At 50.3% G+C, this 15,522-nt stretch overlaps 6 non-coding genes and 1 pseudogene across 6 annotated transcripts; all 7 read right to left on the bottom strand.

Moving 5' to 3' along the window:
- Positions 1–147: 147 nt before the first annotated feature.
- LOC142252815 (U2 spliceosomal RNA) lies at positions 148–338 on the bottom strand. The gene has a single exon (XR_012726181.1). It is a non-coding gene; the product is annotated as a U2 spliceosomal RNA (small nuclear RNA).
- Positions 339–1,719: 1,381 nt separating this feature from the next.
- LOC142253358 (U2 spliceosomal RNA) lies at positions 1,720–1,903 on the bottom strand. The gene has a single exon (XR_012726657.1). It is a non-coding gene; the product is annotated as a U2 spliceosomal RNA (small nuclear RNA).
- A 79-nt stretch (positions 1,904–1,982) lies between these two features.
- Positions 1,983–2,122, bottom strand: LOC142253775 (U2 spliceosomal RNA; annotated as a pseudogene).
- Positions 2,123–3,502: 1,380 nt separating this feature from the next.
- On the bottom strand, positions 3,503–3,699 carry LOC142253462 (U2 spliceosomal RNA). The gene has a single exon (XR_012726749.1). It is a non-coding gene; the product is annotated as a U2 spliceosomal RNA (small nuclear RNA).
- A 1,557-nt stretch (positions 3,700–5,256) lies between these two features.
- On the bottom strand, positions 5,257–5,454 carry LOC142253471 (U2 spliceosomal RNA). Its single transcript, XR_012726760.1, has one exon. It is a non-coding gene; the product is annotated as a U2 spliceosomal RNA (small nuclear RNA).
- A 1,557-nt stretch (positions 5,455–7,011) lies between these two features.
- LOC142252503 (U2 spliceosomal RNA) lies at positions 7,012–7,202 on the bottom strand. Its single transcript, XR_012725878.1, has one exon. It is a non-coding gene; the product is annotated as a U2 spliceosomal RNA (small nuclear RNA).
- A 6,679-nt stretch (positions 7,203–13,881) lies between these two features.
- On the bottom strand, positions 13,882–14,076 carry LOC142253455 (U2 spliceosomal RNA). The gene has a single exon (XR_012726741.1). It is a non-coding gene; the product is annotated as a U2 spliceosomal RNA (small nuclear RNA).
- Positions 14,077–15,522: the final 1,446 nt, after the last annotated feature.

Below are 15,522 nucleotides of genomic sequence, written 5' to 3'. Positions count from 1 at the left end.
AATAAAGAAAGTAAAAAGTGTGAAAGATAAAAAACAAAAGGAGGAAGTATTGAGGTGCATATGAAGACGTATGCTTTCTTCCAATTCATTAAATCGGGCTAATATGAATCAGGTGAATTGAGTTCTGCTTTTGGAAACTGGGTTAAGAAGGGGTGCACCGGTCCTGGAGGTACTGCAATACCAGGTCAATGCGTGGAGTGGACAGAGCAAGCTCTTTTTCCATCTCCCTGTTCTAAAAATCCATTTAATATATGGTCCCCAGATAGGGGACGTATCAGATATTAAACTGATAAGAACAGATACTACACTTGATCTTAGCCAAAAGGCCAAGAAGCGATAACCAGAATTGGTTTGGGCCTCGAGTGGCACCCTGGCCTATGCCGGACACATCTTAGGGAGAGAGAGCGAGAGGGAGACAAACCCACGCCTACACAAGACATTTTGTCACCCAAGCCAACCCTTGAAAAGGCTGCTTTGCAGAGCAAAAACAAGAAGAATGGTGCGTTTTGCAGCCGCCGCCCACTGCAATGAATCTGAATAACTCCTCCTTTTGGGCGCAAGCAACTCCCCTCCCCCTTGCAGTCTTTTCAATTCATGATACAAAAAGACGGACAGGACAGGTTGCCTGACTTTCCGTCACTGCCACCCTTTGCCATCCTTACCCGTAGAAAGCCCTTTCATCATCCCCAAACCCTAATCTTTTCCCTTCCCTTCCCAGCCCCAAACCCTGCCCTCTGTACCCATCTCACCACCCGCATCCCTTCTCCTATCATCCCCCTACCACCCGAGAAAAAAAAAAAAAAAAAAGCTTGCCCCCTCCTTCCACTAGCCCACCTCCCACCCAAAGAGAAACTTCTGCTGCGCAGCTAGCTTTCTAGGCAGCAGCGCTATTGTGATGTCAGCGGGGGGCATTGTGACAAGCCGCCAGTGTTCCGTCTCTTCATGTTGTGCACTGTTCAAACGGAAAATACATCAACAGGCAGACTACAGAAAAGCTTACTAACAAAGGTTAGAGGGGGGCTTTCTCAGAGGGCTTTTTACAGTTTGTCTATTCCCAATTAGCCGTTTAAGTGTACTTAATGAAAGTAGTAATTCTTTCATAGGCCGCCCATTCTTAGTATTTGACGTTCCTTATATTGCGGTATCAGGCTGCGCAGCAGGTTGCAAAACATTCATCACCCATGACTGTCCCCAATTTGGTTCAGAAGCTAAATGTCTATCATGACCTCTCTTTTAGAATGTCCAAGAGCAAGCAAACTCTTCCTCCAGGTGAGGGAGCCAACAGCCCACTCAAGACATCATCATTGCTCAAAGAAAACCCCAAAAACCAATGCATGATAGGAATAAACAGGTAACTTTCTTTGGAGTGGAAGCGGAGAGATCGCACCAGATGCCAATTCTAGATCTTATCACACCTGTGGTCACTGCAGCAGCAGGTGAATCCACTTTGTCCAAAAGGGATCTATTCCATTCAATTGCAAATGATCTAGATAAGACAGAGAACAAGATACTGCAGCACGGGACATAGTCGAGTTGGTCAGGTTGATTGGTGATGAGTTTGCTATTTGGATGAATAAAGAAAGTAAAAAGTGTGAAAGATAAAAAACAAAAGGAGGAAGTATTGAGGTGCATATGAAGACGTATGCTTTCTTCCAATTCATTAAATCGGGCTAATATGAATCAGGTGAATTGAGTTCTGCTTTTGGAAACTGGGTTAAGAAGGGGTGCACCGATCCTGGAGGTACTGCAATACCAGGTCAATGCGTGGAGTGGACAGAGCAAGCTCTTTTTCCATCTCCCTGTTCTAAAAATCCATTTAATATATGGTCCCCAGATAGGGGACGTATCAGATATTAAACTGATAAGAACAGATGAGATTTCATCCGCAATTTTCAGAATCAAGGTAGCCCCGAAGGCCAGCAGGCCACCACACAAAAGCGCAGTGCCTGGGTGATCGCCTCCCGAGCCCAGGAACCACCAGCCACAAGGGGACGTAAGCACCAAAAGGCGCAACAATCCCCGAGGCCGGCGGTCGTGCAAGCCCGGGCCCCTCCCAGCCAAGACCAAGGCAAACCCAATGAAGAGACTACACTTGATCTTAGCCAAAAGGCCGAGAAGCGATAACCAGAATTGGTTTGGGCCTCGAGTGGCACCCTGGCCTATGCCGGACACATCTTAGGGAGAGAGAGCGAGAGGGAGACAAACCCACGCCTACACAAGACATTTTGTCACCCAAGCCAACCCTTGAAAAGGCTGCTTTGCAGAGCAAAAACAAGAAGAATGGTGCGTTTTGCAGCCGCCGCCCACTGCAATGAATCTGAATAACTCCTCCTTTTGGGCGCAAGCAACTCCCCTCCCCCTTGCAGTCTTTTCAATTCATGATACAAAAAGACGGACAGGACAGGTTGCCTGACTTTCCGTCACTGCCACCCTTTGCCATCCTTACCCGTAGAAAGCCCTTTCATCATCCCCAAACCCTAATCTTTTCCCTTCTCTTCCCAGCCCCAAACCCTGCCCTCTGTACCCATCTCACCACCCGCATCCCTTCTCCTATCATCCCCCTACCACCCGAGAAAAAAAAAAAAAAAAAGCTTGCCCCCTCCTTCCACTAGCCCACCTCCCACCCAAAGAGAAACTTCTGCTGCGCAGCTAGCTTTCTAGGCAGCAGCGCTATTGTGATGTCAGCGGGGGGCATTGTGACAAGCCGCCAGTGTTCCGTCTCTTCATGTTGTGCACTGTTCAAACGGAAAATACATCAACAGGCAGACTACAGAAAAGCTTACTAACAAAGGTTAGAGGGGGGCTTTCTCAGAGGGCTTTTTACAGTTTGTCTATTCCCAATTAGCCGTTTAAGTGTACTTAATGAAAGTAGTAATTCTTTCATAGGCCGCCCATTCTTAGTATTTGACGTTCCTTATATTGCGGTATCAGGCTGCGCAGCAGGTTGCAAAACATTCATCACCCATGACTGTCCCCAATTGGGTTCAGAAGCTAAATGTCTATCATGACCTCTCTTTTAGAATGTCCAAGAGCAAGCAAACTCTTCCTCCAGGAGGGGGAGCCAACAGCCCACTCAAGACATCATCATTGCTCAAAGAAAACCCCAAAAACCAATGCATGATAGGAATAAACAGGTAACTTTCTTTGGAGTGGAAGCGGAGAGATCGCACCAGATGCCAATTCTAGATCTTATCACACCTGTGGTCACTGCAGCAGCAGGTGAATCCACTTTGTCCAAAAGGGATCTATTCCATTCAATTGCAAATGATCTAGATAAGACAGAGAACAAGATACTGCAGCACGGGACATAGTCGAGTTGGTCAGGTTGAGTGGTGATGAGTTTGCTATTTGGATGAATAAAGAAAGTAAAAAGTGTGAAAGATAAAAAACAAAAGGAGGAAGTATTGAGGTGCAAATGAAGACGTATGCTTTCTTCCAATTCATTAAATCGGGCTAATATGAATCAGGTGAATTGAGTTCTGCTTTTGGAAACTGGGTTAAGAAGGGGTGCACCGGTCCTGGAGGTACTGCAATACCAGGTCAATGCGTGGAGTGGACAGAGCAAGCTCTTTTTCCATCTCCCTGTTCTAAAAATCCATTTAATATATGGTCCCCAGATAGGGGACGTATCAGATATTAAACTGATAAGAACAGATTTTTTTTTTTTTTTTTTTTTTGAAGGATGAGTTTGAAAATAATAAAGTGACCGCCTCTCGTTGCCCAGGTAACTGTCCGTCACAAGAGGGCTATGACATCCTACGATGCACACTCCCCCAAGGCCAGCAGTTGTGCAATACCCTGGCACCTTTCAGCACCAACCAAGGTAGTACCCTCCCAAACTACACTTGATCTTAGCCAAAAGGCCGAGAAGCGATAACCAGAATTGGTTTGGGCCTCGAGTGGCACCCTGGCCTATGCCGGACACATCTTAGGGAGAGAGAGCGAGAGGGAGACAAACCCACGCCTACACAAGACATTTTGTCACCCAAGCCAACCCTTGAAAAGGCTGCTTTGCAGAGCAAAAACAAGAAGAATGGTGCGTTTTGCAGCCGCCGCCCACTGCAATGAATCTGAATAACTCCTCCTTTTGGGCGCAAGCAACTCCCCTCCCCCTTGCAGTCTTTTCAATTCATGATACAAAAAGACGGACAGGACAGGTTGCCTGACTTTCCGTCACTGCCACCCTTTGCCATCCTTACCCGTAGAAAGCCCTTTCATCATCCCCAAACCCTAATCTTTTCCCTTCCCTTCCCAGCCCCAAACCCTGCCCTCTGTACCCATCTCACCACCCGCATCCCTTCTCCTATCATCCCCCTACCACCCGAGAAAAAAAAAAAAAAAAAAGCTTGCCCCCTCCTTCCACTAGCCCACCTCCCACCCAAAGAGAAACTTCTGCTGCGCAGCTAGCTTTCTAGGCAGCAGCGCTATTGTGATGTCAGCGGGGGGCATTGTGACAAGCCGCCAGTGTTCCGTCTCTTCATGTTGTGCACTGTTCAAACGGAAAATACATCAACAGGCAGACTACAGAAAAGCTTACTAACAAAGGTTAGAGGGGGGCTTTCTCAGAGGGCTTTTTACAGTTTGTCTATTCCCAATTAGCCGTTTAAGTGTACTTAATGAAAGTAGTAATTCTTTCATAGGCCGCCCATTCTTAGTATTTGACGTTCCTTATATTGCGGTATCAGGCTGCGCAGCAGGTTGCAAAACATTCATCACCCATGACTGTCCCCAATTGGGTTCAGAAGCTAAATGTCTATCATGACCTCTCTTTTAGAATGTCCAAGAGCAAGCAAACTCTTCCTCCAGGTGAGGGAGCCAACAGCCCACTCAAGACATCATCATTGCTCAAAGAAAACCCCAAAAACCAATGCATGATAGGAATAAACAGGTAACTTTCTTTGGAGTGGAAGCGGAGAGATCGCACCAGATGCCAATTCTAGATCTTATCACACCTGTGGTCACTGCAGCAGCAGGTGAATCCACTTTGTCCAAAAGGGATCTATTCCATTCAATTGCAAATGATCTAGATAAGACAGAGAACAAGATACTGCAGCACGGGACATAGTCGAGTTGGTCAGGTTGAGTGGTGATGAGTTTGCTATTTGGATGAATAAAGAAAGTAAAAAGTGTGAAAGATAAAAAACAAAAGGAGGAAGTATTGAGGTGCATATGAAGACGTATGCTTTCTTCCAATTCATTAAATCGGGCTAATATGAATCAGGTGAATTGAGTTCTGCTTTTGGAAACTGGGTTAAGAAGGGGTGCACCGGTCCTGGAGGTACTGCAATACCAGGTCAATGCGTGGAGTGGACAGAGCAAGCTCTTTTTCCATCTCCCTGTTCTAAAAATCCATTTAATATATGGTCCCCAGATAGGGGACGTATCAGATATTAAACTGATAAGAACAGATTTTTTTTTTTTTTTTTTTTTTTGAAGGATGAGTTTGAAAATAATAAAGTGACCGCCTCTCGTTGCCCAGGTAACTGTCCGTCACAAGAGGGCTATGACATCCTACGATGCACACTCCCCCAAGGCCAGCAGTTGTGCAATACCCTGGCACCTTTCAGCACCAACCAAGGTAGTACCCTCCCAAACTACACTTGATCTTAGCCAAAAGGCCGAGAAGCGATAACCAGAATTGGTTTGGGCCTCGAGTGGCACCCTGGCCTATGCCGGACACATCTTAGGGAGAGAGAGCGAGAGGGAGACAAACCCACGCCTACACAAGACATTTTGTCACCCAAGCCAACCCTTGAAAAGGCTGCTTTGCAGAGCAAAAACAAGAAGAATGGTGCGTTTTGCAGCCGCCGCCCACTGCAATGAATCTGAATAACTCCTCCTTTTGGGCGCAAGCAACTCCCCTCCCCCTTGCAGTCTTTTCAATTCATGATACAAAAAGACGGACAGGACAGGTTGCCTGACTTTCCGTCACTGCCACCCTTTGCCATCCTTACCCGTAGAAAGCCCTTTCATCATCCCCAAACCCTAATCTTTTCCCTTCCCTTCCCAGCCCCAAACCCTGCCCTCTGTACCCATCTCACCACCCGCATCCCTTCTCCTATCATCCCCCTACCACCCGAGAAAAAAAAAAAAAAAAAAGCTTGCCCCCTCCTTCCACTAGCCCACCTCCCACCCAAAGAGAAACTTCTGCTGCGCAGCTAGCTTTCTAGGCAGCAGCGCTATTGTGATGTCAGCGGGGGGCATTGTGACAAGCCGCCAGTGTTCCGTCTCTTCATGTTGTGCACTGTTCAAACGGAAAATACATCAACAGGCAGACTACAGAAAAGCTTACTAACAAAGGTTAGAGGGGGGCTTTCTCAGAGGGCTTTTTACAGTTTGTCTATTCCCAATTAGCCGTTTAAGTGTACTTAATGAAAGTAGTAATTCTTTCATAGGCCGCCCATTCTTAGTATTTGACGTTCCTTATATTGCGGTATCAGGCTGCGCAGCAGGTTGCAAAACATTCATCACCCATGACTGTCCCCAATTGGGTTCAGAAGCTAAATGTCTATCATGACCTCTCTTTTAGAATGTCCAAGAGCAAGCAAACTCTTCCTCCAGGTGAGGGAGCCAACAGCCCACTCAAGACATCATCATTGCTCAAAGAAAACCCCAAAAACCAATGCATGATAGGAATAAACAGGTAACTTTCTTTGGAGTGGAAGCGGAGAGATCGCACCAGATGCCAATTCTAGATCTTATCACACCTGTGGTCACTGCAGCAGCAGGTGAATCCACTTTGTCCAAAAGGGATCTATTCCATTCAATTGCAAATGATCTAGATAAGACAGAGAACAAGATACTGCAGCACGGGACATAGTCGAGTTGGTCAGGTTGAGTGGTGATGAGTTTGCTATTTGGATGAATAAAGAAAGTAAAAAGTGTGAAAGATAAAAAACAAAAGGAGGAAGTATTGAGGTGCATATGAAGACGTATGCTTTCTTCCAATTCATTAAATCGGGCTAATATGAATCAGGTGAATTGAGTTCTGCTTTTGGAAACTGGGTTAAGAAGGGGTGCACCGGTCCTGGAGGTACTGCAATACCAGGTCAATGCGTGGAGTGGACAGAGCAAGCTCTTTTTCCATCTCCCTGTTCTAAAAATCCATTTAATATATGGTCCCCAGATAGGGGACGTATCAGATATTAAACTGATAAGAACAGATACTACACTTGATCTTAGCCAAAAGGCCGAGAAGCGATAACCAGAATTGGTTTGGGCCTCGAGTGGCACCCTGGCCTATGCCGGACACATCTTAGGGAGAGAGAGCGAGAGGGAGACAAACCCACGCCTACACAAGACATTTTGTCACCCAAGCCAACCCTTGAAAAGGCTGCTTTGCAGAGCAAAAACAAGAAGAATGGTGCGTTTTGCAGCCGCCGCCCACTGCAATGAATCTGAATAACTCCTCCTTTTGGGCGCAAGCAACTCCCCTCCCCCTTGCAGTCTTTTCAATTCATGATACAAAAAGACGGACAGGACAGGTTGCCTGACTTTCCGTCACTGCCACCCTTTGCCATCCTTACCCGTAGAAAGCCCTTTTATCATCCCCAAACCCTAATCTTTATCCTTCCCTTCCCAGCCCCAAACCCTGCCCTCTGTACCCATCTCACCACCCGCATCCCTTCTCCTATCATCCCCCTACCACCCGAGAAAAAAAAAAAAAAAAAAGCTTGCCCCCTCCTTCCACTAGCCCACCTCCCACCCAAAGAGAAACTTCTGCTGCGCAGCTAGCTTTCTAGGCAGCAGCGCTATTGTGATGTCAGCGGGGGGCATTGTGACAAGCCGCCAGTGTTCCGTCTCTTCATGTTGTGCACTGTTCAAACGGAAAATACATCAACAGGCAGACTACAGAAAAGCTTACTAACAAAGGTTAGAGGGGGGCTTTCTCAGAGGGCTTTTTACAGTTTGTCTATTCCCAATTAGCCGTTTAAGTGTACTTAATGAAAGTAGTAATTCTTTCATAGGCCGCCCATTCTTAGTATTTGACGTTCCTTATATTGCGGTATCAGGCTGCGCAGCAGGTTGCAAAACATTCATCACCCATGACTGTCCCCAATTGGGTTCAGAAGCTAAATGTCTATCATGACCTCTCTTTTAGAATGTCCAAGAGCAAGTGTGAAGCCCCACAGGTGTAGTGTCGGTGCATTACCTTCAGGGACTCCACTCAGCTGGATCTGGTCACCGGTAGGAGAATCTTCTATTTGTCGTGACGCCACTCTCAGTATTGCGGTCAGTGGGGACCGCCACTGCAGGTCGAGGGTCGCCTGGGGCTGATGGTGGGTGCAGTTAGTTGTAATAGCCTCCTGAGAGTGAGGCAAGCCCCAGGGCCCTGTGTAGGTGCGTAGAACCACAAGGCGCAGAATAACTCCACACAGGCAGAATGTCTTTCAGGGTTTTTACTCACTTCAGGTGGCAGGGTGAGTAACCCGGGCGTAGCTGGGATGAACCAGGCGGGAACCAGGTATCCTTCAGGCTGACTTCTGATGGTGACTACCAACTCGCCTTCCTTAGCCCTTGGTGGTTTGGGGTGACCCCGACTTTTAGTCCCTATGGGGGTCACCCAGGGAAGTTGCTGAAGCCTCACTCCCCTTCGTTTGCCGTTTGCTTGTGGCCTGGACCAGCTCACTCCAGCTTCTTGCCTCCTGTGAGCTATGGGCCCTAACTGTGGCTACGTGGCTGCGGCTTTTGGGTGTTGTGGTGTGGGCTTTGAGGGCCCCACACCGGCAGGTTTAGCAAGGAAAGGTGGATCTATCCCCGCTCCGGGATCTGCCGCCCGTTTGGGCCTGGTTCTCCCTAGCAGTCTCCTTACTTCCCACTCTGTGCTCTCTCTCTAGCTGGAGATGGGTTTCGGGTAGCCCTCCTAGGTGACCGTTCTCCCCCGTCGGTAGCCACTGCGCGGACGCTGTCAGACTACAGCAGCCCAGGGGAAGGGGTCAGCTCTCCTCGGAGCTCCCTGGACTCTGCTCTGAACCGGCTCACATCTGGGACCTTCACTGCTGCTCCTGTCAGAGCTTCACTTTCCTGCTCCTCACTCCTCCACACTCTGCTGCAGACTGTTTACTCCTCCTTCTCTTTTCCCTTTTGTGCCTGCCTACGCCACCTAGCAACCAGATTCTCTTACCACACCCCTTGAGAGGAGATGGAGGCTTTTGGCCCCCTCCACTATTCCAGTGGAGGCGAAGGCTTTTTCCCCTCCTGGGATCCCCAGGGGTCCTCTCATAGGTACATGTGTGAGACCTGATCACTATGCGCCTGTGTAGTCACACCTCGGTCAGCCTTCTGGATTACCTGTATTGTACTGTCCCCAGCATGGGTGCAGTACTCAGTGGTGCCTGACCAGGTCAGGGGCGCCACATTCCCCCTTAGTTATCACCAGCACGTCCTCGGGCTGCAAGACAACATTTTAAAATGCATAAAACATTAAAACATGTAAAACATTTTTAAAAGCACCAGGTACCATACATCACCACCCTCCACCCACAAGTCCGTTAACCCACCCAAAACCCTCTCACGTTGGCCGCGCCTTCAGCCACTACTGGCAGGATGTAGAGGCGGCTTTCATGGGCTGGTGGTCTTCAGGGTATACCTGGCCTGGTGGAGCCGCGCCTTCAGCCACTTCTGGCAGGATCCAGAGGCGGCCTCCACAGTTGGTGCTGACCAGGTACCCTCTTTGTGGTGGAGAGCCAGGCCCCATAAACAGGCATGCTCTCTGGTTGCAGGTAAGCCAAGGCCCTATATACGGACGTGCTCCCTGGTTGCAGACGAGCCAAGCCCCTAAACAGGCTGACTCTGGTGGTGGTGGTGCCCTCTGGTGTAACTATTTACACTGCGAGAGTTTGTGGCTATAGCCAGTTCATAGCCTTAAGGTTTATTTCTCACATCAGTTTATGTGGGCACATTCTTAAACTTGTAAAACGTTGCAAAACAAACTTTTCAAACTGGTAACTTGCTTTACTTTACATGAACTTTATGCAGACTCCTCCTCACCAGGGCTTGGGCCTGTAGGGCTGCGGCACCTGTTGCTTCCTTGACCTCTTTCTTCATCTGTGGTAGTCTCGTCAGTAGGTCCTTTGTCTTTTCTTTCTTTATCGCTGTCTTTCCTTTCTTCTTCTTTAGGACATGGTGCTACATCTAGCGCATACCAGCCTCTTTCGCCTTGATGCATGGTAAACTGCACTGTGTCTCCCATTCTCAGGTTTCTTCCAGGATGTCCTCTGGGCAAATGAGCTCTCACATCTCTTCTATTGACGAAGATACCTTCCTTTATGCCAGGTGCAACGATGAATCCGTATCCTGACTTCAGGCTAAAGTCTTCCACAATTCCTCTACAAAGGGGTCCTCTGACCTGTGCCTTGGCTCTTCTCAGGAACCGTTTTTCTTCTAGGTCTCTGGCCGTGACTTCTCTTTGCTCTGGGGATGGCGGTGCAGGGAAAGACTGGGTTCTACTACGGCGCCGTGTCTTGCGGACTGGATTCTGCTGGGTGGCTGCTTCACTGCTGGCAGGCTCCCAGGTGAGGTTGCTGGATAAATCTTCCTCAGCAGACGGTGTCAGGTCTTCTTCATCCCAGCGGGAATAGGGCAACATCTCTGGCTCTGGGCATGGATCCACTGCTGGTATCTCCTGAGTCAGCTCCTCAGCTTCCTGGCCTCCCCTCCCCCTTAGTTCTTCTGAGCACTCCTTTGGTGGCAGTGCTGGGGATGGACTTTCTTCAGCAGGCCCAGGCAGGGATCTCTTTGGCATGATTGCTGCAGGAGTCGTCTTGGGGGTATGCGGAGGGAGTATGTACTGGTCCACCAACCATTGTGGAAACTTGGCCTCCATGTCAGCCTTCAGCTGCCAGTATGCGGGGTCCTCCCCCAGCGTGGGCTTTCCAGCAGGGACCTCTTTGGACTGGGGAGCGGTGTCTGCTCTGGCCTTGCAGGCCGGGGTAAATGGTGATGCAATCTTATCTTGGCGGGCCGCGCCCTGCATGGCGGCGGCCTGGTCTTGGCGGGCCGCGCCCTGTATGGCGGCGGCCTGGTTTTGGCGGGCCGCGCCCTGTATGGCGGCGGCCTGGTCTTGGCGGGCCGCGCCCTGTATGGCGGCGGCCTGGTCTTGGCGGGCCGCGCCCTGTATGGCGGCGGCCTGGATCGGCGTCGCAGCTGCGATGGGCTCTGTGCAGGCTGGGCTGGGCGTCACTGCAGCGATCGGAGCTTGGCGGGCCGCACCGGACGTGGCTGCGGCCTGGTTTAGCACCTCACTTGCGGCGCGGACGAGCGTTGCTGCTGCGGTGGGGTCTCGGCGGGCCGGGCCTAGCATGGCGGCGGCCTGGGTTAGTGTCACACCTGCGGCGTGGATGAGGGTCGCGGTGGCAGCCGGTTCTTTGCGGGCCGGACTGGGCGTTGCTGCAGGGACCGGGTCTTGGTGGGCCGAGCAGGGCATCGCTGCGGCGGCCGGGGCTTGGCGGGCCGCACCTGGCGTGGTTGCGGCCTGGCTCAGCGTCGCCGCGCCGGGCGCCTCTTCAGGGACCGCGGGCGTGGTAGCAGGGGTCGGGGCACTCGCGCTGGCAGGGGCATCATTGGACTCACCCATCGGTGGCAGCATCGGGGTCTGAGTCGTCACCGCCCGATCTGGCACTCGGCGCGCGGCTCTCCCTTCATAGGCCTGAACCGCGGCAGCCATCTCCAGAAGTTCCATGCGTTCTTCTCTGATCTGCTCCACGACCCGGGTCTCCAGTCGGTCACAGAACTGGGCCAGCTCCCGATACCACCAGGCAGCGGAGCCCGGTTCTGGGTTTCTGCGGTCAGACGCCATTTCTTCTGCGCCCTCTTCTGTACGATTTCCCAGCAGTGGACTCGTCGTTGCCTCTAGTAACAAGCTGTTCAGTTTCCGCTCTGCCTCTTTCAGCAGCTCCTCTCCCAGCAGCAGGCTTCTGGCTCCCTTTCTGTCCCGACGTCTCTGAACGCTTCCGCTCTCTTCACAAGCGAGGTCAGAACTCTGCAGGGGATCTCTGGGTAGCCACACCTCTTCGTGGGCGGTAACTTCTCCCAGCGCGGGCTGCTGTTGTTTTTCAGCGCGCTTTTCATGGTGGCAATATGGCGGCGCTTCCAATTTTTCAAGCGGACCGCTCAGGCACATGGTCACCTGTCTGGACAGGTCTAGTCCTTATCCTGTTCGTGACGCCAGATGTGAAGCCCCACAGGTGTAGTGTCGGTGCATTACCTTCAGGGACTCCACTCAGCTGGATCTGGTCACCGGTAGGAGAATCTTCTATTTGTCGTGACGCCACTCTCAGTATTGCGGTCAGTGGGGACCGCCACTGCAGGTCGAGGGTCGCCTGGGGCTGATGGTGGGTGCAGTTAGTTGTAATAGCCTCCTGAGAGTGAGGCAAGCCCCAGGGCCCTGTGTAGGTGCGTAGAACCACAAGGCGCAGAATAACTCCACACAGGCAGAATGTCTTTCAGGGTTTTTACTCACTTCAGGTGGCAGGGTGAGTAACCCGGGCGTAGCTGGGATGAACCAGGCGGGAACCAGGTATCCTTCAGGCTGACTTCTGATGGTGACTACCAACTCGCCTTCCTTAGCCCTTGGTGGTTTGGGGTGACCCCGACTTTTAGTCCCTATGGGGGTCACCCAGGGAAGTTGCTGAAGCCTCACTCCCCTTCGTTTGCCGTTTGCTTGTGGCCTGGACCAGCTCACTCCAGCTTCTTGCCTCCTGTGAGCTATGGGCCCTAACTGTGGCTACGTGGCTGCGGCTTTTGGGTGTTGTGGTGTGGGCTTTGAGGGCCCCACACCGGCAGGTTTAGCAAGGAAAGGTGGATCTATCCCCGCTCCGGGATCTGCCGCCCGTTTGGGCCTGGTTCTCCCTAGCAGTCTCCTTACTTCCCACTCTGTGCTCTCTCTCTAGCTGGAGATGGGTTTCGGGTAGCCCTCCTAGGTGACCGTTCTCCCCCGTCGGTAGCCACTGCGCGGACGCTGTCAGACTACAGCAGCCCAGGGGAAGGGGTCAGCTCTCCTCGGAGCTCCCTGGACTCTGCTCTGAACCGGCTCACATCTGGGACCTTCACTGCTGCTCCTGTCAGAGCTTCACTTTCCTGCTCCTCACTCCTCCACACTCTGCTGCAGACTGTTTACTCCTCCTTCTCTTTTCCCTTTTGTGCCTGCCTACGCCACCTAGCAACCAGATTCTCTTACCACACCCCTTGAGAGGAGATGGAGGCTTTTGTCCCCCTCCACTATTCCAGTGGAGGCGAAGGCTTTTCCCCCTCCTGGGATCCCCAGGGGTCCTCTCATAGGTACATGTGTGAGACCTGATCACTATGCGCCTGTGTAGTCACACCTCGGTCAGCCTTCTGGATTACCTGTATTGTACTGTCCCCAGCATGGGTTCAGTACTCAGTGGTGCCTGACCAGGTCAGGGGCGCCACACAAGCAAACTCTTCCTCCAGGTGAGGGAGCCAACAGCCCACTCAAGACATCATCATTGCTCAAAGAAAACCCCAAAAACCAATGCATGATAGGAATAAACAGGTAACTTTCTTTGGAGTGGAAGCGGAGAGATCGCACCAGATGCCAATTCTAGATCTTATCACACCTGTGGTCACTGCAGCAGCAGGTGAATCCACTTTGTCCAAAAGGGATCTATTCCATTCAATTGCAAATGATCTAGATAAGACAGAGAACAAGATACTGCAGCACGGGACATAGTCGAGTTGGTCAGGTTGAGTGGTGATGAGTTTGCTATTTGGATGAATAAAGAAAGTAAAAAGTGTGAAAGATAAAAAACAAAAGGAGGAAGTATTGAGGTGCATATGAAGACGTATGCTTTCTTCCAATTCATTAAATCGGGCTAATATGAATCAGGTGAATTGAGTTCTGCTTTTGGAAACTGGGTTAAGAAGGGGTGCACCGGTCCTGGAGGTACTGCAATACCAGGTCAATGCGTGGAGTGGACAGAGCAAGCTCTTTTTCCATCTCCCTGTTCTAAAAATCCATTTAATATATGGTCCCCAGATAGGGGACGTATCAGATATTAAACTGATAAGAACAGATTTTTTTTTTTTTTTTTTTTGAAGGATGAGTTTGAAAATAATAAAGTGACCGCCTCTCGTTGCCCAGGTAACTGTCCGTCACAAGAGGGCTATGACATCCTACGATGCACACTCCCCCAAGGCCAGCAGTTGTGCAATACCCTGGCACCTTTCAGCACCAACCAAGGTAGTACCCTCCCAAACTACACTTGATCTTAGCCAAAAGGCCGAGAAGCGATAACCAGAATTGGTTTGGGCCTCGAGTGGCACCCTGGCCTATGCCGGACACATCTTAGGGAGAGAGAGCGAGAGGGAGACAAACCCACGCCTACACAAGACATTTTGTCACCCAAGCCAACCCTTGAAAAGGCTGCTTTGCAGAGCAAAAACAAGAAGAATGGTGCGTTTTGCAGCCGCCGCCCACTGCAATTAATCTGAATAACTCCTCCTTTTGGGCGCAAGCAACTCCCCTCCCCCTTGCAGTCTTTTCAATTGATGATACAAAAAGACGGACAGGACAGGTTGCCTGACTTTCCGTCACTGCCACCCTTTGCCATCCTTACCCGTAGAAAGCCCTTTCATCATCCCCAAACCCTAATCTTTTCCCTTCCCTTCCCAGCCCCAAACCCTGCCCTCTGTACCCATCTCACCACCCGCATCCCTTCTCCTATCATCCCCCTACCACCCGAGAAAAAAAAAAAAAAAAAGCTTGCCCCCTCCTTCCACTAGCCCACCTCCCACCCAAAGAGAAACTTCTGCTGCGCAGCTAGCTTTCTAGGCAGCAGCGCTATTGTGATGTCAGCGGGGGGCATTGTGACAAGCCGCCAGTGTTCCGTCTCTTCATGTTGTGCACTGTTCAAACGGAAAATACATCAACAGGCAGACTACAGAAAAGCTTACTAACAAAGGTTAGAGGGGGGCTTTCTCAGAGGGCTTTTTACAGTTTGTCTATTCCCAATTAGCCGTTTAAGTGTACTTAATGAAAGTAGTAATTCTTTCATAGGCCGCCCATTCTTAGTATTTGACGTTCCTTATATTGCGGTATCAGGCTGCGCAGCAGGTTGCAAAACATTCATCACCCATGACTGTCCCCAATTGGGTTCAGAAGCTAAATGTCTATCATGACCTCTCTTTTAGAATGTCCAAGAGCAAGCAAACTCTTCCTCCAGGTGAGGGAGCCAACAGCCCACTCAAGACATCATCATTGCTCAAAGAAAACCCCAAAAACCAATGCATGATAGGAATAAACAGGTAACTTTCTTTGGAGTGGAAGCGGAGAGATCGCACCAGATGCCAATTCTAGATCTTATCACACCTGTGGTCACTGCAGCAGCAGGTGAATCCACTTTGTCCAAAAGGGATCTATTCCATTCAATTGCAAATGATCTAGATAAGACAGAGAACAAGATACTGCAGCACGGGACATAGTCGAGTTGGTCAGGTTGAGTGGTGATGAGTTTGCTATTTGGATGAATAAAGAAAGTAAAAAGTGTGAAAGATAAAAAACAA

This window comes from Anomaloglossus baeobatrachus, chromosome 9, assembly GCF_048569485.1.
Source record: "Anomaloglossus baeobatrachus isolate aAnoBae1 chromosome 9, aAnoBae1.hap1, whole genome shotgun sequence".
NCBI classification, from domain to species: Eukaryota; Metazoa; Chordata; class Amphibia; order Anura; family Aromobatidae; genus Anomaloglossus; species Anomaloglossus baeobatrachus.
The sequence above is the reverse complement of the archived record's forward strand: the minus strand, read 5'-3'. Positions and strand labels throughout refer to the sequence as shown.